Source organism: Rhinolophus ferrumequinum, chromosome 2 (genome assembly GCF_004115265.2).
Source record: "Rhinolophus ferrumequinum isolate MPI-CBG mRhiFer1 chromosome 2, mRhiFer1_v1.p, whole genome shotgun sequence".
In the NCBI taxonomy this organism is placed as follows: Eukaryota; Metazoa; Chordata; class Mammalia; order Chiroptera; family Rhinolophidae; genus Rhinolophus; species Rhinolophus ferrumequinum.
The window spans coordinates 89,909,244-89,932,616 of NC_046285.1; positions in this window are offsets into that span (position 1 = coordinate 89,909,244).

A 23,373-nucleotide genomic window follows, 5' to 3' on the forward strand; every position below is an offset into this window, starting at 1 on the left:
TATCTATCTATCTATCTATCTATCATCTCTCTATATATAGAGATAATCTAGATAATGTATCCCCCTATACTACATATAGATGATAGATAGATAGGTAGATAGATAGATAGATAGATAGATAGATAGATAGATAGATAAAATTAAAGTTGACATTCATTGTTATTCAGCTTCAGCTTCAGGTGTACGCTGCAGTGGTCAGGCATCTACACCGTCCATGAAGTGGTCTCCCTAATAAGACAAGTGTCCATCAGATACCCTACAAAATTTTTACATTATTGATTATATTCCCCAAACTGCGTTTCATATCCCCATGGCAATTTTGTAGTCACCAATTGTGCTTTCTAATCCCTTCACCTTCTCCTTCATCCCACCCCCCTCCCAACTAGCAATCTTCAGTTTTTCCTCTATATCTCTGAGACTGTTTCTGATTAGTTTGTTCATTTATTCTATTCTTTAGATTCCACATATGAGTGAGATCATATGCTATTTGTCTTTCTCCTTCTGACTTATTTCACTTAGCATAATGTTCTCTAAGTCCATCCATATCATTACAAATGGTAAGATTTCATTCTTCTTTATGGCTGAGTAATACTCCACTGTATAAATGTACCACAGTTTCTTAATCCAGTCATCTACCAATGGGCATTTCGGTTGTTTCCATGTCTTGGATATTGTGAATAGCACTGCAATAAATGTAGGGGTGCATACATTTTTTCAAATTCATGTTTTGGATTTCTCTGGATTGATACCTAAATGTGAAATTGTTGGATCATAAGGTCGTTCCATTTCCAGTTTTTTGTGATATCTTCTTACTGATTTCCATAGTGGCTGCACCAATCTGCAATCCCACCTGCAGTGCACGAGGGATCCCTTTTCTCCACATCCTCACCAGCACTTGTTGTTTGTTGATTTATTGATGATAGCCATTTTGACTGGGGTGAGGTGTTATCTCATTGTGGTTTTTATTTGCATTTCTCTAATTATTAGTGAGGTTGAGCATTGTTTTCAAATGTCTATTTGCCATCTGTATGTCCTCTTTAGAAAAATGTCTCTTCATGTCCTCTGCCCATTTTTTAATTGGGTTGTTTGTTTTTATGCTGTTGAGTTGAATGAGTTTTTTAAATAAATTTTCGATATTAACCCCTTATCAGATGTATTATTGACAAATGTCTTTGTCTTCTCCCATTCAGTAGGATGCAGTTTTGTTTTATTGATAGTTTCCTTTGCTCTGAAAAAAATTTTTAGTTTGATGTAATCCCATATGTTTATCTTTTCTTTTACTTCCCTTGCCCAAAGGGATATATCAGTAAAAATATTACTAATGGTAATGTCTGCACATTTGCTTCCTATATTTTCTTCTAGGAATTTTATGTTTTCAGATCTTACATTTAAGTCTTTAATCCATTTTGAATTTATTCTTGTGTACGGCGTAAGGAGGTGGTCCAGCTTCATTTTTTCCATGTGTCTGTCCAGGTTTCCCAGCACCATTTATTGAATAGATTGTCTTTCCCCACTGTAAATTCTTGCTTCCATTGTGGGAGATTAAATGACCATATAGGCATAGATTTATTCTGGGCTCTCTATTCTGTTCCATTGATTTATGTGTCTGTTTCTATGCCAATACCATGCTGTTTTGATTACCGTAGCCTTGTAGTATGATTTAATGTCAGGTATCATGATACCTCCTACTTTGTTCTTACTTCTCAAGATTGTCATGGCTATTCGGGATCTTTTATGGTTCCATATAAATTGTAGGATTATATGTTCTATTTCTGTGAAAAATGCCCTTGGTACTTTGATAAGATTGCGTTGAATCTGTATATTGCCTCAGGCAGTATGGACATTTTGACTATATTAAATCTTCCTATCCATGAGCATGGGATATGTTTCCATTCATGTGTATCTTATTTACTTTCTCTCTTCAGTGTCTTATAATTTTCTGAGTACAAGTCTTTTACTTCTTTGGCTAAATTTATTCCTAAGTATTTTATAGGTTTTGAAGCAATTGTAAATGGGACTATTTTCTTAATTCCTCCTTCTGATAGTTTATTATTGATGTATACAAATGCAACTGGTATCTGAATATTAATTTTCTATCCTGCTAATTTACTAAGTTGATGTATCAGTTCTAATAGCTTCTTGGTGGAGTCTTTAGGGTTCTCTGTATATAGTATCATGTCATCTGCGTATAGTCACAATTTTACTTCCTCCTTCCCAATTTGGATGTCTTTTCTTTCTTTTTCCTTGTCTGTGCCTAGAACTTCCAGAACTATGTTGAATAAAAGTGGAGAGAAAGTGGGCAACCTTGTCTTTTTCCTGATCTTAAGGGGAATGATTTTAATTTCTCCCCATTTAGTATGACGTTAGCTGTGGATTTATCATATATGACCTTTATTATGTTGAGATATGATCCCTCTATTCGCTCTTTTTAAAGAGTTTTATCATAAAGGGCTACTAGATTTTGTCAAATGCTTTTTCCGCACCTATTGATATGACCACATTATTTTTACTTTTCATTTTGTTAATGTGGTGTATCACATTAATTGATTTGTGAATATTGAACAAACATTGCATACCAAGAAGAAATCCTGCTTGATCATGATGTATGATCTTTTTAATGTACTCCTGAATTCTGTTTGCTAATATTTTGTTTGGAGGATTTTTGCATCTATGTTCATTAGGGATATCAGCCTGTAGTTTTCTTTTTTTTGTAATGTCTTTGTCTGATTTTGGGATCAGGGTAACAGTGGCCTCCTAAAAAGAATTTGGAAGCCTTCCCTCCTTCTAGATTTTTTTGGAATAATTTGAGGAATAGGTGATTATTCTTTTTTGAATGTTTTGTAAAATTCACCTGTAAAGCCACCTCGTCCAGGGCATTTGTTTATTGGGAGCCTGTTGATTATTGATTCAATTTCACTGGTAGTAATTAGTCTATTCAGATTTTTCCATTTCTTCTTGAGTTACCCTTGGAAAGTTTTATGCTTCTAGAAAATTATCCATTTCTTCCTGATTGTCTAATTTGTTGGTGTACAGTTGCTCATAGTATTTCCTTAAACTTTTTGTATTTCTGTGGTGTCTGATGTCACTTATCCTCTTTCATTTCTTATTTCATTGATTTGGGTTATCTTTTTTTTTTTTTGATGAGTCTGGCTAAGGTTTTGTCCATTTTGCTTATCTTCTCGAAGAACAAGCTCTTGGTTTCATTGATCTTTTGTGCTGTTGTTGTTGTTTTTTTTTTTTTTTTTTTGGTTTCTATTTCATTTATTTACACTCTGATCTTTATTATCTCCTTTGAATTCCTTTTGTGCTTAGTTTGCTGTTATTTTTCCAGTTCCCTTATGTGTAAGGATAACCTGTTGATGTGGGATTTTTCTTGTCTCTTTAGGTAGGTCTGCATTGCTATAGATTTTCCTTTTAGGACTGCTTTATGCTGCATCCCATAGATTTAGAGCTGTAGTGTTTTCATTGTCGTTAATCTTGAGGTATCTTTTGACTTCTTTCTTGATCTCACTGTTGACCCAATCATTATTTAATAACATGTTATTCAGCCTCCAAGTATTTGTACGTCTTCCAGTTTTTCTCTTATACTTGATCTCTAGTTTCATAGCACTGTAGTCAGAGAAGACGCTTGATATGATTTCAATTTTCTTAAATTTATTGAGACTAGTTTTGTGGCCTAACATGTGGTCTATCTTGGAAGATGTTCCATGTGAGCTCAAGAAGAATGTATATTCTGCAGCTTTGAGGTGAAATGCTCTGAACATATCGATTAAATCCAAGTGGTCCACTGTGCCATTTAATGCCACTGTTTCAATATTGATTTTCCGTCTAGAAGACCTGTCCCTTGTTGTCAGTGGTGTGTTGACTTCCCCTACTATGATAGTGTTACTGTTGCTCTCTGTCTTTATGTCAGTCAATATCTGTTTTAGGTATTTAGGTGCTCCTATGTTGGGTGCATAGATGTTTACTAGGGTTATGTCCTCTTGCTGGATTGATCCTTTTATTATTATGTAGTACCCTTCTTTGTCTTTTAATATATTCTTCATTTTAAAGTCTATTTTGTCAGCTCTAAGTATTGCTACTCCGGCTTTTTTCTCATCCCATTTGCATGAAATAGCTTACTCCATCCCTTCACTTTCAGCCTGTGTGTGTCTTTTGAGCTGAGTTGAGTCTCTTATATACAGCATATACAAGGGTTTTGTTTGCTTATCCACTCAGCCACCCTATATCTTTTGATTGGAGCATTTAATCCATTTACATTTACAGTGATTATTGATAGGTACATAGTTATTGCAATTTTGCTATTTGTGTTTCTGGTCATCATTAGTTAGATTGTTTTCATCTTCCTTCTGCCTAAAGAAGCCCTTTTAACATTTCCTGGAATGCTGTCTTGGTGGTAATGAATTCCTTTAGCTTATTTTTTTCTGGGAAGCTCTTTATCTCTCCTTCAATTTTAAATGATAGCCTAGCTGGTTAAAGCAATCTACGTTGTAGGCCTCGGTTTTTCATCACATTGAGTACCCCCTGCCACTCCTCTGCCCTGCAAAGTTTCTATAGAAAAGTCAGTTGATAGTCTTATAAGAGCACTCTTGTAAGTAATTCGCTATTTGTTTCTTGCTTCTTTTAGGATTCCCTCTTTGTCTTTAATCTTTGCTATTTTAACTGTAACATGTCTTGGTTTGGGTTCGTCTTGGTTGTAACTCTCTGTACTTGCTGGGCTTGTATGTTGATTTCCTTCACCATGTTAAGGAAGTTTTAGATCATCATTACTTAAAATATGTTCTCATCCCTTGCTCCTTCTCTTCTCCTTGTGGTATTTCTATGACACCCATTGTTGTGTTTGATGTTATCCCACAGGTCTCTTAAACTATTTTCATTGTTTTTTAATTCTTTTTTTAGTTTTATTGTTCCACTTGGGTGATCTCTGCTATCTTGTCTTCTAAATCACTGATTCGATCCTCTGCTTCATCTAATCTGCTGATAATTCCTTCGAGTATGTTCTTGATTTCAGTTGTGTATCCCTTAGTTCTAACTGGTTGTTGTTGGTTTTTTCATGATTTTTCTATCCTTCTTTATGTTCTCACTAAGTTCCTTGAACATTCTTATCGTCAGTGTTGTAAACTCTGTCTCTGACAGGATGGTTACTTCTGTTTCATTTAGTTCCAATTTTGGAGGTTTCTTCTGTTCTTTTATTTGAGACGTGTTTCATTGTTTCCTCATTCTGACTGACTCTCTGTGTTTGCTTCGATAGGTCTCTCAGTCTTTGCAGGGTGGACTTATGTAGTATGTGCCCTTTATATTTAAATTGCACAGTCTCCCTATTCTCCTGTGTGTGTTCCAAAGGTGCCCCTTGTGTTGTACGTATTCTCCTGTTGAAGTCGAGCTTTAATTGCTTTTGGCTTGTCAATAGGTGGGATTGACTCCCAGGTTGACTAGCTGTGAGAATTGTCTATGCACACAGTGTATGAGCTGCTGTTGAGGGCTGAACCCCTCAGATGAGGCTTGGCCCCTATGGACTCCTGTACCTGTAAAGAATTCCCTCTGGGTATGTCATTTGTGGGTCAAACCCAGTAATGCTCTGGTTTGGTCTGGAGTTGGCCTCTGGATATGCTGATTCTTGTGGCTCTTGGGTTGGGCACTGGTGCAGGGTGATTTCAGAACAAAACAAATCAACAAGCACAACAACAACAACAGCAACAAAAACCCAAATAGGAGTGACGTCATAGGAATGGCGGCAGCAGGGCGCACTATCTGAGTTCTCCTCCAGATCTTGTTGCAAACGGGAACTATAACCCATCGAGGAAATTTTCGCTCACCACACAATATTGTGGAGAGATTCGTGGATTGCTTGAAGCTAAGAAATTCTTGGGGATAAGCTAACTGGACGGAGCAAGGAGAGGAGGAGGAGAAGCGGCGTGGGAGCGCCCCGCCGGCAGCGGCGGGAGAGCCCAGCCCCCAGCGGAGCCTCAGCTGGCGGGGGCAAAAACCGAAAACCACGGAGCCGGGCAGGCGCGGGATCCCAGGCGGAGTGGAGAGCGCAGAGACCGGGGGTAGGCCCTTTCCCTGCTCCCGCGGCTGATTTCTCTCGCCGGGAAGGCGGCGCGCCCTGCGGCGGACGGGGGGCGCAGTCTCCATACCTGGGCCCCTCCCCCCGCCCTGCCCTCCCAATCCTACCCCGCCCTTCCAGAGGCTGGGACTGGAAACCGTGGTGCAGCCCCGCTGTGCCGGGCGCGCAGAGCGCAGAGACCGGGAGGCGGGCGCTTTCCCTGCGTCCCGCGGCTGATTTCTCCCGCCGGGAAGGCTGCGCGCCCTGCGGCGGACGGGGGGCGCAGTCTCCATACCTGGGCCCCTCCCCCCGCCCTGCCCTCCCAATCCTACCCCGCCCTTCCAGAGGCTGGGACTGGAAACCGTGGTGCAGCCCCGCTGTGCCGGGCGCGCAGAGCGCAGAGACCGGGAGGCGGGCGCTTTCCCTGCGTCCCGCGGCTGATTTCTCCCGCCGGGAAGGCGGCGCGCCCTGCGGCGGACGGGGGGCGCAGTCTCCATACCTGGGCCCCTCCCCCCCGCCCTGCCCTCCCAATCTTACCCCGCCCTTCCAGAGACTTAAACCGGCCCCTGAACTGAGAAGTGGTATCTAACGCTCACGCTTTGGGAAGCCTGACGGGCAGCCCTGACCCAGGCAGACTGGGCAGTGTGCGTGATTTTGGCTGCGCTAGGAGAGAAGAGACGCCTCCACCCCCAGCCACCACCTTTTCTGGCCTGCGGGAAGAGGGCGACGCACGGCTGGGCTGGGAGAGTGAAGACCCCTCCATCTCCAGCCCCCACCCTTCCTGGCTTGCCTAGGGTGGGGTGGGTGCAGCGGCCGAGACACACCCGGAGATCAGCAGTGAGGCAGGCGCAGCTCTGGGCTTTCAGCAGATCAGAAATCTCCTGCCCGCACTCACACACACACACTGAAGAGGTGCCTTAAGACTCAAGAGTTTTGGTCACGTATCTGGTGGTGCCACTCTCAGTGTGCATTTGTGCAGGCAAGGGCAGAAACTGCACTGATATTGTAAAAACTATCATCCAGACCCCTCAGGCCCACGCTTTTAAGTCTGCAGTCCCAAAGTCTCTCTGGGCACCAGGTGACCGGCTCTGCCTGCGCAATAAGCAGGGGGCTCCTTGGTACAGCAGAGAACAACCTGGACATTGCTTGGTGGGCTTAGGCCGAGACTGTCGCTGCTTTTTGTATTGCTTTGTTTTGTCTTGTTTTGCTTTGTCTTTATATCTTTGATATCTTTGCCTCTGTCGAGTGGGGTTATCAGGTGGTTTTTGCATGTGAACGTATTTGATATTTTTCTTTGTTGTTGTTGTTGTTGTTGTGCTTGGTGATTTGCTTTGTTCTGAAACTGCCCTGCCAGGGCCCAGCTTGTGAGGCACGGTCAGCAGATCAGAAATCTCCCGCCCGCACCCATACACACACACTGAAGGAGTGCCCTAGGACTCACGAGCTCTGGACAAAGGACTGGTGGTGCTCCTCTCGGTGTGCATACGTGCGGACAAGGGCAGAAGCTGCACTGACTTTGTGGAGACTATCATCCAGACCCCTCAGGCCCACGCTTTTAAGTCTGCAGTCCCAAAGTCTCTCTGAGCAACAGGTGACCGGCTCTGCCTGGTCATTGCTTGATGGGCTCAGGCCGAGACGGTCGCTGCTTTTTGTTTTGCTTTGTTTTGCTTTGCTTGGTTTTGTTTTGCTTTATCTTGTATCTTTGATATCTTTGCCTGTGTTGAGCGGGGGTTATCGGCTGTTTTTTTTTTTTTTTTTTTTTTTCTTTTCTTCTTCTTTGCTGTTGTCGTTGCTGCTGTGCTTGGTGATTTGCCTTGTTCTGGGACTTCCCTGCCGGGGCCCAGCTTGGGTGGCACGGGACTCGGCATATCTGGGGGCCAACTCCAGACCAAATCGGAGTGCAGCCGGGGTTGACCTACAGGTCACACACCTAGAGGGGGTTCTCGGCAGGCTCTGGAGCCCATAGAGGCCAAATCACATTGGGGTGGTCAACCCTCACGCAGCAGAGTGCCCTGCGGGGGGCAGAGCCAAGTCTCACGGCAGGTCAGCCCAGGAGTTGACCCCACCTGCTCATTAGCGGGAAGCAATTAAAGATCTTCTTGAACGGGACAGTGTACACAACACAAGACTCACCTTTGGAGCACACGCAGAGGAGGACGACGTGGTGCGAGTCAAATATAAAGGACACATACTACACAAGATAACCTAGCAAGAACTAAGAACTCTAGGGGATCTACCTAATATATCAAAATAAACACAGTCAGCCAGAATGGGGAAACAAAGATACACGTCCCAAATAAAAGAACAGAAGAAGCTTCCACAACTGGAACCAAATGAAGCAGACGTAACCAACCTCTCAGAGACTGAGTTCAGAACACTGGTGATAAGAATGTTTAAGGAGCTTAGAGAAGACATAAAGAAGGATGTAGAAATCATAACAAACGAGCTTAGAGAAAACATAAAGAAGGATGTAGAAATCATAACGAAAAACCAGTTGGAACTAAAGAACACAATTACCGAAATTAAGAACTCACTTGAAGGAATTACCAGCAGGCTAGATGAAGCAGAGGATCGAATCAGCGACTTAGAAGACAAGGTAGCAGAGATCACCCAAACGGAACAACAAAAAGAAAAAAGAATAAAAAACAATGAAGATGGCCTAAGAGACCTCTGGGATAACATCAAGCGCAACAACATGCGCATCATAGGAATACCAGAAGGTGAAGAGAGCAAGCAAGGGATTGAGAACATATTTGAAGTAATAATGTCTGAAAACTTCCCCAACCTGATGAAGGAAACCAACATACAAGTCCAGGAAGTGCAGAGAGTTCCAACCAGGATTAACCCAAACAGGTCCACACCAAGACACATTATAGTTAAAATGGCAAAGCTTAAAGACAAAGAGAGAATCCTAAAAGCAGCAAGAGAAAGACGGAGGGTTACATACAAGGGAACTCCCATAAGACTATCAAATGATTTTTCTACAGAAACATTGAAGGCCAGGAGGGAGTGGCAGGAGATACTTAAAGTGATGGAAAACAAAGGCCTACAACCTAGATTGCTTTATCCAGCAAGGCTATCATTTAAAGTTGATGGAGAGATAAAGAGCTTTCCAGAAAAAAATAAGCTAAAGGAATTTATTACCACCAAGCCAGCATTGCAAGAAATACTAAAAGGTCTTCTGTAAATAGGAGAAAGATCAAAACAACCTAACTACAAATTTAAAAATGGCAATATCTATGTACCTATCAATAATCACTTTAAATGTAAATGGATTAAATGCTCCAATCAAAAGACATAGGGTGGCTGACTGGATAAGACAGCAAGACCCTTGTATATGCTGTATACAAGAGACTCACCTCAGAACAAAAGACACACACAGGCTGAAAGTGAAGGGTTGGAGTAAGATATTTCATGCAAATGGAAACGAGAAAAAAGCTGGAGTTGCAATACTTATTTCTGACAAAATAGACTTTAAAATGAAGAACATACTAAAAGATAAAGATGGGCACTATATAATAATAAAGGGATCGATCCGACAAGAGGACATAACCCTAGTAAACATCTATGCACCCAACATAGGAGCACCTAAATATATAAAACAGGTACTGACTGACATAAAGGCAGAGATCAACAGTAACACTATTATAGTCGGGGACTTCAACACACCTCTGACCACAAGGGACAGGTCTTCCAGACAGAAAATCAATATGGAAACAACAGCCTTAAATGATACATTGGACCACTTGGATTTAATCGATATTTTCAGAACATTTCACCCCAATGCTGCAAAATACACCTTCTTCTCAAGCGCACATGGAACATTTTCCAAGATAGATCATATGTTAGGCCACAAAACAAGTCTTGATAAATTTAAGAAAATTGAAATCATACCAATTGTCTTCTCTGATCACAATGCTATGAAATTAGAAATGAACTACAGGAAAAAAACGGGAAGACACACCAATTCATGGAGGCTGAATAACTTATTACTAAATAATGAATGGGTCAAGCAGGAGATCAAGGAAGAAATCAAAAGATATTTCGAGATAAATGAAAATGAAAACACGACGACCCAAAATCTTTGGGATGCCGCGAAAGCAGTCCTAAGAGGGAAATTCATAGCTTTGCAGGCCTACCTAAAGAAACAAGAAACATCACTAATCAACAGTTTATCTTCACATTTAAGGGATCTGGAAAAAGAACAGCAAAATAAGCCCAAAGGGAACACAAGGAAGGAGATAATAAAGATCAGAGCAGAATTAAATGAAATAGAAACCAGAAAAACAATACAAAAGATCAATGAATCCAAGAGTTGGTTCTTAGAGAAGATAAACAAAATCGACAAACCATTAGCCAGACTCATTAAAAAAAAGAGAGAGAGGACCCAAATTAATAAAATCAGAAACGAAAGAGGAGAAGTGACAACGGACACTGCAGAAATACAAAGAGTTTTAAGAAGTTACTATGAGCAACTATATGCCAACAAATTTGACAATTTGGAAGAAATGGACAATTTTCTAGAGGCGTACAACCTTCCAAGGCTAACTCAAGAAGAAACAGAAAACCTGAATAGACTGATTACCACCACGGAAATTGAATCAGTAATCAACAGTCTCCCAACAAACAAAAGCCCTGGACCAGATGGCTTCACAGGTGAATTTTACAAAGCGTTCAAAAAAGAATTATCACCAATTCTCCTCAAGCTCTTCCAAAAAATCCAGAAGGAGGGAAGACTCCCAAACACTTTCTACGAAGCCACTATCACCCTGATCCCAAAATTAGACAAAGACACCACAAAAAAAGAAAACTACAGGCCGATATCTTTAATGAACATAGATGCAAAAATCCTCAACAAAATATTAGCAAACAGAATTCAGCAATACATTAAAAAGATCATTCACCACGATCAAGTGGGATTCATTCCTGGTATGCAGGGGTGGTTCAACATCCGCAAATCTATTAATGTGATACACCACATTAACAAAATGAAAAATAAAAATCACATGATCATATCAATAGATGCAGAAAAAGCATTTGATAAAATTCAACAGCCATTTATGATAAAAACCCTTAAGAAAGTGGGAATAGAGGGATCTTATCTCAACATAATAAAGGCCATATATGACAAACCCACAGCTAACATCATACTCAATGGGGAAAAGCTAAAACCATTCCCCCTAAGATCAGGAACAAGGCAAGGATGCCCATTATCTCCGCTTCTATTCAACATAGTTCTGGAAGTTCTTGCCACAGCAATCAGACAAGAAAAAGAAATAAAAGGCATCCAGATTGGTAAGGAGGAAGTAAAGTTATCATTGTATGCAGATGATATGATACTATATATAGAGAACCCTAAAGACTCCACCAAGAAGCTATTAGAGCTGATAGATGAATTTAGTAAAGTGGCAGGATACAAAATTAATATTCAGAAATCAGTTGCATTTGTATATACCAATAATAAAACATCAGAAGGAGAAATTAAAAAAACAATCCCATTTACAATCGCTCCAAAGACTATAAAATACCTGGGAATAAATTTAACCAAAGAAGTAAAAGATCTATACTCAGAAAATTATAAGACACTGATGAAAGGAATGAAGGAAGATATAAATAGATGGAAACACATATCATGTTCATGGATAGGAAGAATTAATATAATTAAAATGTCCATACTGCCTAAGGCAATATACATATTCAATGCAATTCCTATCAAACTGCCAACGTCGTTTTTCACAGAAATTGAACATATTATCCTAAAATTTATATGGGACCATAAAAGACCCCGAATAGCAAAGGCAATCTTGAGAAATAAGAACAAAGTGGGAGGTATAACAATACCTGACTTCAAATTATACTACAAGGCTACAGTAATCAAAACAGCATGGTACTGGCATAAAAACAGACACATAGATCAATGGAACAGAATAGAGAGTCCAGAAATAAATCCACGCCTATATGGCCATTTAATCTACGACAATGGAAGCAAGAATGTACGATGGAGTAATGACAGTCTATTCAATAAATGGTGCTGGGAAACCTGGACAGACACATGCAAAAAAATGAAGTTGGACCACCTCCTTACACCATATACAAAAATAAATTCAAAATGGCTTAAAGACTTAAATGTAAGGTCTGAAACCATAAAATACCTAGAAGAAAATATAGGAAGAAACTTCTCAGACATTACCCGGAGTAAGATTTTTACTGATATACACCCTCGCGCGAGGGAACTAAGAGAAAGAATAAACATGTGGGATTATATCAAACTAAAAAGTTTTTTCACAGCAAAGGAAACCATCAATAAAACAAGAAGGGATCCTACTGAATGGGAAAAGATATTTGCCAGTGATATATCTGATAAGGGATTAATATCACAAATCTATGGAAAACTTACTCAACCCAACTCCAAAAAAACAAACGATCCAATTAAAAAATGGGCAGAGGACTTGAAGAGACATTTTTCTGAAAAGGACATTCAGATGGCAAACAGACATATGAAGAAATGCTCAACCTCACTAACCATCAGAGAAATGCAAATAAAAACCACAATGAGATACCACCTCACCCCAGTCAGAATGGCTATCATCAATAAATCAACAAACAACAAGTGCTGGCGCGGATGTGGAGAAAAGGGAACGCTTGTGCACTGTTGGTGGGATTGCAGACTGGTGCAGCCGCTATGGAAAACAGTATGGAGGTATCTCAAAATTCTGAAAATGGAACTACCTTATGATCCAGTAATTCCACTCCTAGGTATCTATCCGGAGAAATCCAGAACTTCAATTCAAAAATCTCTATGCACTCCTATGTTTATTGCAGCACTATACACAATAGCTAAGACATGGAAACAACCAAAATGCCCATCGGTAGATGATTGGATTAAGAAACTGTGGTACATTTATACAATGGAGTATTATGCAGCCATAAGGAAGAAAGAAATCTTACCATTTGCAACAACATGGATGGATCTAGAGAACATTATGTTAAGTGAAATAAGTCAGACAGAGAAAGATAAGTTCCATATGATCTCACTTATTTGCGGATTCTAAAGAAAAGAATAAGTGAATGAACTAATCAGAAACTGGGAGACAATGAGGAAAAACTGAGGGTTGCTAGATGGGCGGGGGGAGTGGGGGGTGGGGGGGAGGGTGAGGGGATTGGAGGGCAGTCGGTGACCACAGGATGGCCACGGGGTTTGAAAATTAATCTGGGGAACGTAATTTGGTGGTTACCAGAGCGTAAGGGGGTTGGGGGGTGGGGGATGAGGGTGAGGGGGATCAAATGTACGGTGATGGAAGGGGAGCTGTCTCTGGGGGGTGAACACACAGTGTGATTTATGGATGATGTGATTCAGAATTGCACAACTGAAATCTATGTAATTCTACTAACAATTGTCACCCCAATAAATTAAAAAAATAAAAAATTATTAAAAAAAAAAAAAAAAAAAAAAAAAAAAAAAAAAAAAAAAAAAAAAAAAAAAAAAAAAAAAAAAAAAAAAAAAACCCAAATACATTGACATGTAAAAACAACAAACAACCAACAGTCAACACGAACAAAAATATTAAAAATACCAAAAAAAAAAGGGCAAAAGAAACAAAACAAAAAATAGCTACACCCCCTAAAGAAAAATTCAATACAGAAAAGTGGAAAGAAGTAGGAAAAGTAGAGCAAGGAAAAGAAGAAAGAAAAGAGAGGGAGAAAGGGGGGAAAATATATATGTATATACGTGTGTGTGTGTGTGTGTGTGTGTGTGTGTGTGTGTGTATAATACTAAAATTAAAAAAAATAAAAATAAACACTACCAGTCTTGACATAAGCCCACCAAGCTATCACCAGGTTGTTCTCTGCTGTACAAAAACTCCTCTGACTCATGTAGCCACAGCGCTGGCCACCTGGGGCCCAGAGTGACCCTGGCAATGCAGTTCTGGATGATTGGGAGTATGGGGTGTGGTTGATAGTTTTTACAGTCAGTGCTGTTTCTCGTCTGCACATACACGCACTGAGAGCTCCACAGCCAGACACCAGGAGGTGGGCTTCTTCCCTGTGCACAGGTCTCCTCAGTCTTAGGGCACTTCTTCCATCAGGGGTGTGTGGAGGGCGTGAGATTTCTGAGCTGCTGACAGCCCAGAGCTGCCTCTGCCATCTGCTGCTGATCCCTGCATGTGTCTCAACAGCTGTAATTGCCCTGCTGGGAACTTCCCAGAAAAGGTGGGCGTTGGGTAGGCAGGTGCCTTTATCTCCCTGGCTAGCCTCTTGCTTAGGTCACAGCAGCAAACGGGTTCTTTCCAGTTCTTGAAGGCTACTGCTCCTCTGTAATCTGACACAACTCCTCAATTCAGGGACCAGCTTAAGACTCTGGAGGGACCGGGGTAAGATTGCTGTGGGAGAGTGAGGGCAGGGGCTCAGGTATGGAGAGTGCTTTCTGTGTGATAGAGAGAGCCCAGCCGCAACTTTCAGCTGAGGTTTCTGCCTTGAACTCTGGACACTACTGTCCCCTATGCTGATCTCTAGGCAGGACTGTGGGGCACAGGGAGGGAGCCTACTGCCTGGCTGTTGCGGTCTCTGGTCTGTGTTCTGGGCCCCCCCCCACGTCTCCGCAGCCTTGGATGCAGGAAGATCTGCACACCTCTCCCTTCCCTCTATTGTTTGCCTGGTTTGCCACCTTCAGGTAATCCTCGTTTGAGTCTCTTAGCTATTCTGTGTGATGAGCAGAGAATCCTTTGATGATTTATAGATGTTCAATTTGTGGTAACTTCCAGGGGAGAATTCAAGAAGCCCACCTCACTGCTGTCATTTCTATGACATCATGCCCTCAGCAGCACTTCTATGATGTCAAAAATCATAACCTGAGTCTAAGCAGGAAGAAACATCAGACAAAATCAAACTGAGGAATATTTTACAAAATGACTGGCCTTCAAAAATGTAAGGCCATAAAATCAAAGAAACCATGAGGAGTTATTTCAAAATGAGGAAGACTAAAGAACACGTTGATCAATGCCAGGAATGATTGAAGATTGAATTTATTCTCCAAAGGCATAATTGGGAGAGTTAGTGAACTTGGAAGAGATGTGTTCATGAGGGATTTATGGAACTACATTGTACTCTTCTTGCAATATTTTGTTAAGTCTGTAATTACATCAAAACAAAAAGAAAAATATTGTACTGGTATATCTACCACTATATTGTTACCCCTATCCTCTTGGATAATATATCATTAAATTAAATTATATTAGGTTGGTGCAAAAATAATTGCGATTTTTGCAATTTTTAACCTTTAAACCGCAATTACTTTTGCACCAAACTAATAATAATTAGCGACTGATTGTTATTGATCTTTCAATCTTTTATTATGAACACTTTTGTTCTAACATAAAGTAAGTGGTCTATTTCATTGATTACATTAACAGAGGTACCAATTAGGCAAAACTAGAATTTTTTTTGTGACTAACCACAAAGCTGACAATCCAGAGGAAAATATATTAAATTCATTTTTGCCAAGGACTTTATAATGCACTAGTGCACAATCTGCCTCACAATTCTGTCAGACTGAAATGTTTATTGTACGTGAAAGATACTTGATCATTTTTCATTGAAAATTATTAAAGATTCAAGCATCATCAGCCAAATAATTTATCATGACGTCTTTTTCAAAAGCATGGAGTAGATTTTATGTATCAAATGTGAAGTAGAGTCTGAGACAGATAACGATAGAGTCTCATTGCTCTGATTTTGATGTTGAGATAAGAGAGGTTATCTAACACAGACTTAAAACTATACATATGTCCCTTTCTCAGCTGTCCAATAGTTCATCATTATTTATTATCTTTAAGATAAATGTGAAATTAAAAGTCTTTTGCCATATTGCTTTTTTATGGATTATCTCAGGTATAGAGATCGATAAACTTAAAAAAGACTCAACAAAATTTAAGTTCATATGTTTATTGTATGATAAGCTTCACCCCATGAAATTTTACAGATCACAATGAAATGTATTTTATTCACCATGTCAGAAAAAGAAATTAACACTAAGCAGTTCAAATATTATGTTTACACAAATTTGTTATGTCTGAAAAGAAAAGGAAAGAGTTTTCCTATGCAATTGTACTTTTTTCAATTTCAGTAAAACAAAATGAGATTATATTAGCTATATGAAAACACCTGAGTTCTAGTGTAACAAGTCTATTTTCAAGCTTAAGAATAGGTTGAAAGTTATTTAGAGACTATCATTATCTTGTACACTTTACCAAAAGTTGTGAATAAAAGGAAATGTGGCAATTTATTTTAGTAATCTGCATTGACCACTTCTTGTTAAAGCCTAAGATTAACATCTGGCAAAGGAATCTCACAATCACAAATTCTAGTTATCTTTTCCATCAGTTTTATAAATATGCATTACGGAAATGTAAGGTATTTATTTTGGGAACATCTCAGTTATCAATAATGACAAGTAGTGTGTATTTTTTTAAATCTATATAATCTATATATAGTCATAGTAATGGGCTTCCATGATAAAGACAATGTTATACTTTGATTGGACAATTTCAGTTTTGTTTTGTTTGTTTTTTCTGTGCCCATGGAAAGAGTCCATTCCATTAGTCCCATATCAACTAGATGGGGTCAAGTGGCTAGTTCTGAGCAGAAGTTTTGTAGTGCAATTCCATTCCAGGACCTAAAACATTACATATTCTTCAGCTTTATCCTTTTGTTTTCAGTGATAACAGCCGAAGTAGCCATAGAATCAATAAACAGAAGGCATTTCCTTTTCTAATTTATCCCTTGAAGAAGTGTGGCCCAGGAATATTATCTGACCAAGAACACCCATATTGGACTAAAAAATAAACTTAACTAACGTTAATCCATTGATATTTGAGTTGTTTTTTTATAACATCTCATCCAACTGACTAGCATAGGATTGTGTTTGAATATTAAGGTTCTGTGATAACAGATGCTATGTAACTCTGTGTGTGTGTGTGTGTGTGTGTGTGTGTGTGTGTGTGTATGCAAAAGTAGGTCAAGTTATATAAATTTCCCATTAATTGTCAAATGTAAATGGATTTTCTTTTTCATTGTTGTGGTTCATTTTATAAAAAAGGTATGCATTATAAGCAAAAAAAAAATCCTGATTGTGATTTATATAAAAAAATTAAAAACAAAAACACAAAACCTGAATTCAGCTCAGATTTGGCTCAGTTTTCTCACCATCCATATCTATAGTAACCACGTAATCAATGTTCACTGATATTCATTATGATGTCTCAGAGAGGGTACAAGTGCTTAACCCTTGGACAGAGTTTTTATTTTAGTGTCAAATTAAGAAAATGTTAATTTTAATGGACCAAATATTATTTTTAGCTATTAATGCTCACATAAAGTATATAGCGCTTAATATCTAGTGGGTAAGAGTTGTCAGGCCCCCCTCACACATTGATCATTCAGAGAACAAGTGAGGATCTCTTACCAACCTAAGAGAATAGACATTTAATATTTAGACTGCTTGGCAGTACTGAGAGCATTTAGTATGGATCACCTGATTGAATTATCATAGCCGATCTGAAAACTGAAATATGATGATTATCCCTAGTTTACAGGCTAGAAAACAAAGCCAGGACATCACTCTTCTGAGACTGCTCTGGAGGGAGAAGTTTTACTCCTTAAGGTACCCTTAATCCTCATTCAGCTTCTGTTAATGAATTAACACCTGGGATGTATTCTTTGAAGAGTTAAATGCTCAAAGGTTTTTCCCATGTCCTCTAATTCCAAACCCATCCTGTGTGTCAACAGCACTGGTGTCTCCAATTGGGGAACTTTCATGGTATTGTAGTTGTGTACCTCTCTTTGGGCTCTCATTGTGCTTTCTAAACCTGTCACCTCCAATAAATGATAACCCTATAACGACTAAGTGGATAATCTCCTTCTAAACTGAGGAAACTGGAACCTAAATGCACTCTTATGAACTTGCAAGTTCACAATGAAGCATCCCCAAGCTCACAGATAAAGTCAGCCAGTGTTTTGCACTTTAGTAGATATCTGCTGGCTCTGCAAACCCCACTACCCAATCCACACCCCACCGGGCTGTGGCTTAAAAGACCAAAGTAAGAAAAATTAAAAGCTCACATCAGTTGCCAGTTCTAAAAATCAATGTTTCCACTCCCCCAATTTCAAAATGCTGCTTCAGCCTAGAGAAGAGAAATGGTGATTTCAGTGGAAACTTCAAATTAAAAGAACACAATATTGTGTAGAGTTAATCAGTAACTTCTAAGGTGTATGTCATTCATCTGAGTTCTAAGAAGGATTCTTCTTCCCATCAAAGTTTTCAGAAAGAAGCTTGAGGTCTATAAGTAAAACTTACATTTTAAATGCAGCATTTTAAGGCTTTGGGATTTGGTGGCTTCCTTTCCTGATAATTAGGGCAAAAAATAATAATAATAAAACAGTATGATGTATTTTTTTCAGCTTTATTTCTTTAGGGAAAAAATGAGGGACAATGCATCTTCAGTAATTATTGGACAACCAAAATATTGATATTGATATTAAACCTAGTAGCTATATTAACGAGACCTGAAAAAGAGGAATCATGACTTTCAGATCAAGAATTAAAATTTTTTGATACATTAAAATTATTAATTTCTGTTCAATTTGGTTTTAAGGATAACTTTATTATTTATATTGCCATCCTTCTTATAAAATATGAAATGGTCTGTAGTTCAATTCTCATCCAGTGAATACTACATCTAGCTATCTTGCTTTCCGTGCATTAGGAATAGATGGAGGTATATTACTATCTAAATGTTAAATTGTACAAAAAAGGGATCTGTTCAATTCAAATTGGAAGAAATTTCATTGTCAGTTTGTTTCTTTGTGAAGGGAAGATAAAGAAGAATGGGCTTAAGTTTTATTTCGATTTTCAGAATTTTACAAATGTTACCTAATTTAGCTTTCGTGCTAATACCACATGAGATAGAGATTGGTATTTTCTGTCTTTCTTTTTCTCCCATTTCAGTTTAAATTTAGGAAAGTGAAACTCAAAGAAGTTCATTATTGTGTCAACCATTATTCAGAGCTTTGTCTGTCTGATTCCAAATTCACTGGTTTATTTTTCTCTTTTAAAAAATAAGAGTTTTCAGTTTATTAGACCACTGTTCTGGGAGCTGCTTCTTACAAGATTACACTGAAAGAAATTGTCCAATTTGCTTTGAGGAAGTAACTCCCCTTAAATATAACTCATTAAATTATCCTCTTACGAAGATATGGCAAATTGATTAAATCAAGATACACTAGGGAATTCTGATGATAATCTGGATTTTTTCACTTGGCCAATCTTCGTTAATATGCACTTATTCATATGTATATATTCATATAACATATAATTAAATTACACCCAGGTGACATGGGGATTGTGACCCAAATTTTAATTCCAGCTTGTCTCCCATTATCTCTTTAAATGGGATTCAGTAGTTGTAATCTGATTTGCCCCTACATGGAAACTCCTATAGAGTCCATGGAAATACACACACACATGGATTCTCATTGTCCAAACACATCTTAATTCAGGAGATGGAATGTCCAGTCTAAAATGTTAATTGATGCTTTGAGCCTGATTTAATTTCAAATCCTCCACCCCTTGAGAATAAGGCCTGACTGAGGGTGGGAGGCTTGAAAGTCAGCTTTCTGTGTTCAGCTTCCTCGCATTAATCTTCGTCTCTGTTCCTCTCCTGACTAAAGCTAGGCAGATAGTTTGCCTGTGCACCAGGGTATGGTGAGTGGGGGCAGGTACTAGCAAGAAGATAGGAAAGATCTCACGTGAGTTGACTTCACTTTCTCTGGATCTGGCAAAGGTTTCTTTGGAAGTTTGCTGCTTAGTCTCCTCTCTCCTGCAATTATCTCATTTTGGGTGGAGACATCTTCACATCTTTAATAAAGGTGGTCGCTTGTTTGCAACAGTTTCCTTGTCTCTAGGTATCTGATAGTTACCTGCAGCTTCCTTTGGCTGATATTTCTTGGACAGGACACAAAGCAAATGCTCACCAGACTGTTCTCCCCAACGTGACACACATCTGAATCATGGGAAACATATATCCTTTGCCCAAGTTTTCTGGAGGATCAGGCCAGTGCTAGGGCATTAGTACATGCTTAGCTCTGCCCTGCAGAAGCCCACAGACCCCAGTGCAGTTAGAACCACTGGAGCTCTGGGGACATCCCCACCACTTACATTGAGCTGAAAGAGGGAGCAACATTCACTTCTCTTTCCTGGGAGATGGAACAGAACTCACAGCATATCTTTCTGCAAAATGTCCTCTTCTAAACACTCACCCTTCTGATTTTTAAAATGTCATTTGAACGAGAGAGGGGTATAAAAGCATCCTAAGTTCTTAGACGTTTCCTTAAAAACTATATGCATGTTGATTTACTCATTTTGGACTCTCATAACTGATCATGACTCCTCAGTTAAAACTCAGGCCGAAGGATTGCATTTAAGCATTGCCTGACAAACAGTAGATGATATTTTCCCATTTGTCAAGATATCACAGCCAGCCATAGACTCTTGGGTCATGAATAGGAAAAGCAGGTCAAAACGCATCTGATGTTTGCTTCATGTTCATATGTGAAGGGTGAATATAGTAGATCTCCATATCGTACGGAAAGATTAAAATAGTTTGTTTGCTCGGGGAAACAAAGAATGTACTGGATATACTTAAAGGAGAGAATATAATGCACACAACTTTTAACTTACAGAGAATTTTGGAAGAGCTGGGGCTTGCAAGACCTGAAATACACTGGCATATCATCTCAACCCCTATAAAACAAAAATGAATAATTTGCTAATCTGGAAATAGACAGCAAAACCTCTCATAGAATGTCTGCAGATTTCCATGTGCCTACCTGTCGATCCCACTGAACAAGGATAGTCAGTCTTTCAGTGTTACTCATCAGCTGACTTTATCTTAGAACCCTCCTATAAGGATGACCCTGTGTTCCCAGGGAAAAGAATAGAAGCAGATGAGAAAGCCGGTTAGTGAAAAATAGACATTCCTGCATAGAGATATACACACATGGTATTTTTACTAGAACTTACCAAAGATAGAGTTTTACATATTCTAAAGTGTAAAATGGTAGCAGAGGTGAAAAATTATAAGTAGTCTCAGAAATACATGTAACCTCAAATAAATGTATGAATTAATAAAGAGACTAATTCATCATGTGATATACAAGGGTATGGAATTGAGTTCAGGGAAACTATGAATGTATGGTTTCCTGATGGATGACTGATGATGATGTTCAGCAATTATTTTCTCCAAACAGTAACATCGTTTACCCTACTGTGAAAGCCCTTACTTATTTTCTAGTAAACGTGACCGTTCGCGAAAACATATTTTTAAACAACTGCACACATCTGCGATATGATAAAGAAGGGCATTGTAGTAGACTTCAACTCATCTTCTTTTGACATTTCTTACACTCATCATTTCCCTCAGAAAGGACCTTAAATAAGAGGCGATCAAATCTCTCAGCAGCAAATGACATTGGTTCCAGTGTGTGTGTGTGACTGGTGACTCTCTCTAGACTAGCAACACATAGAAGGTATTCTTCCAGGAACGCCGAAGTAACAATTAATGTACACTTCATTAACTGGATCAGTGGGGATATGCTCAGAAGCTACTGTGATACATTAGAATACGATTCCAAAGTGATTATTTTACAAACACACACACATACACGTGCACACCATGACATTTAAGAATTAAGACATCCAAATTTTTAAAAGTTACTGCCCTGAAAGCTAGAACATTGTGTATTCTGTTATTCATAATATTAAACTGAGAAACTTGAATTGGTAGTATAAAGCCAAACGTAACATATTATTTATTGCTCTTTTCAGAATGGTGTAAGGACTTAGATTTCACCCAAGATTCTAAAAGTACCATTTCTTCAAAGAATGTGAAATACGATTCCAAGTAAAAAAAAAAAAAAAAAAAAAAGTGTTTTTTCCTTGGGTTACTCATCCTGTTTTTTCTTTTTTTTTCTCTTTTTCACCTTTTTTTCCTACCATGTATATATAGCTGGGATTGAAGAGAAAAAAAAAAAAAAAGACATTGATTCTGACAGATTTTAAACATTTTTGCCAAGAGCTATATTTTGTAACAATGTGTCTGCAGAATAACAAATATTATTAGAGTTAAAATAATAAGTATTCTTTGCAGCTGTGTTTTTAACTGATAGCAATTTCAAAGCAGAGTAAATGAACAAAATAATTGTTTCTAAGTACTGCACGCTTTCTTGTTTAGTCCTCTCATATTATATGCTTCTTCTGTTTGTTATTAGTTTCCATAATTTATTTCCAGTTTGTCCTTTCTTTTCTTTGTAAGCTAGTCCTTTGTGAAAGTGTGGGGATTTATCTATGATAACCCATATAAAGAGGCTTGTGTTTGCCTAGAAGAACATTGAATATTAAAATCCAAGTTGTGAAGGAGAGCCTGCCAGCCTGGCAGCTGATTAAATGTTGTTTGTGAACTCAGGTAACTTGTTCTCATTTTGGTGGATAAATTAAGAATCAGCATCCTTTATGAGGAGATCAAATATGATTTTGTATTCTGTACGACTGAACTGTGTAGCTCTTAACAGAATTCCAGATTCAAATACCCTATGTTCTCTTAAAGTCCAGTAGATAATAAACATAGTGATTTTATCTGAAGACCTGTCTGAAGTTGATATACTTGTAGAATCCATAATAATAACATATAAGGACACACTATTTAGTACATACTCAGTGAGTGACTATTCTGTTCCAGACACAATGCTAGGATCTAGATTTAGTGTAGCCTAGAATAAAGCTGGCTTTGAGGATAGTAGTGTCTTGCCACAAATATTCACTAATGTAATAATTGTAATTGAATCAACAAAGACCACTCTATTCTCATGAATTAGAGATTCTGCATTCATTCAAGCACTCATTCATTCATTGTATTGACCAGTATTATCTTTTACAATATCAGGTTAGAGAATAATCCTAATTCACATAGTCTTCTCTTTTATATCATGGGAGACACAGTACATCCCATGTGCTTTCTGGGCCTTTGAACTTGATCACTATACTTAGGTTGACCTCTTCTGGGTTGCTTCATTCTAAACACCAAGGGCCTTTTCTGTTACAAATATGTCTCCCAAACCCTGGTGTTGGAAGTTCAGTATCCATCATTTTTCCATCTTGTGACTCAAACCTATTTAATGATACATGAGAAAGTTTGTCCCTGTGCTAAATCAACACTTCCTGACAAGGAAATAAATATATTCTGAAGTTGGGAGGCTTTGTCAGCTCTTACATGACT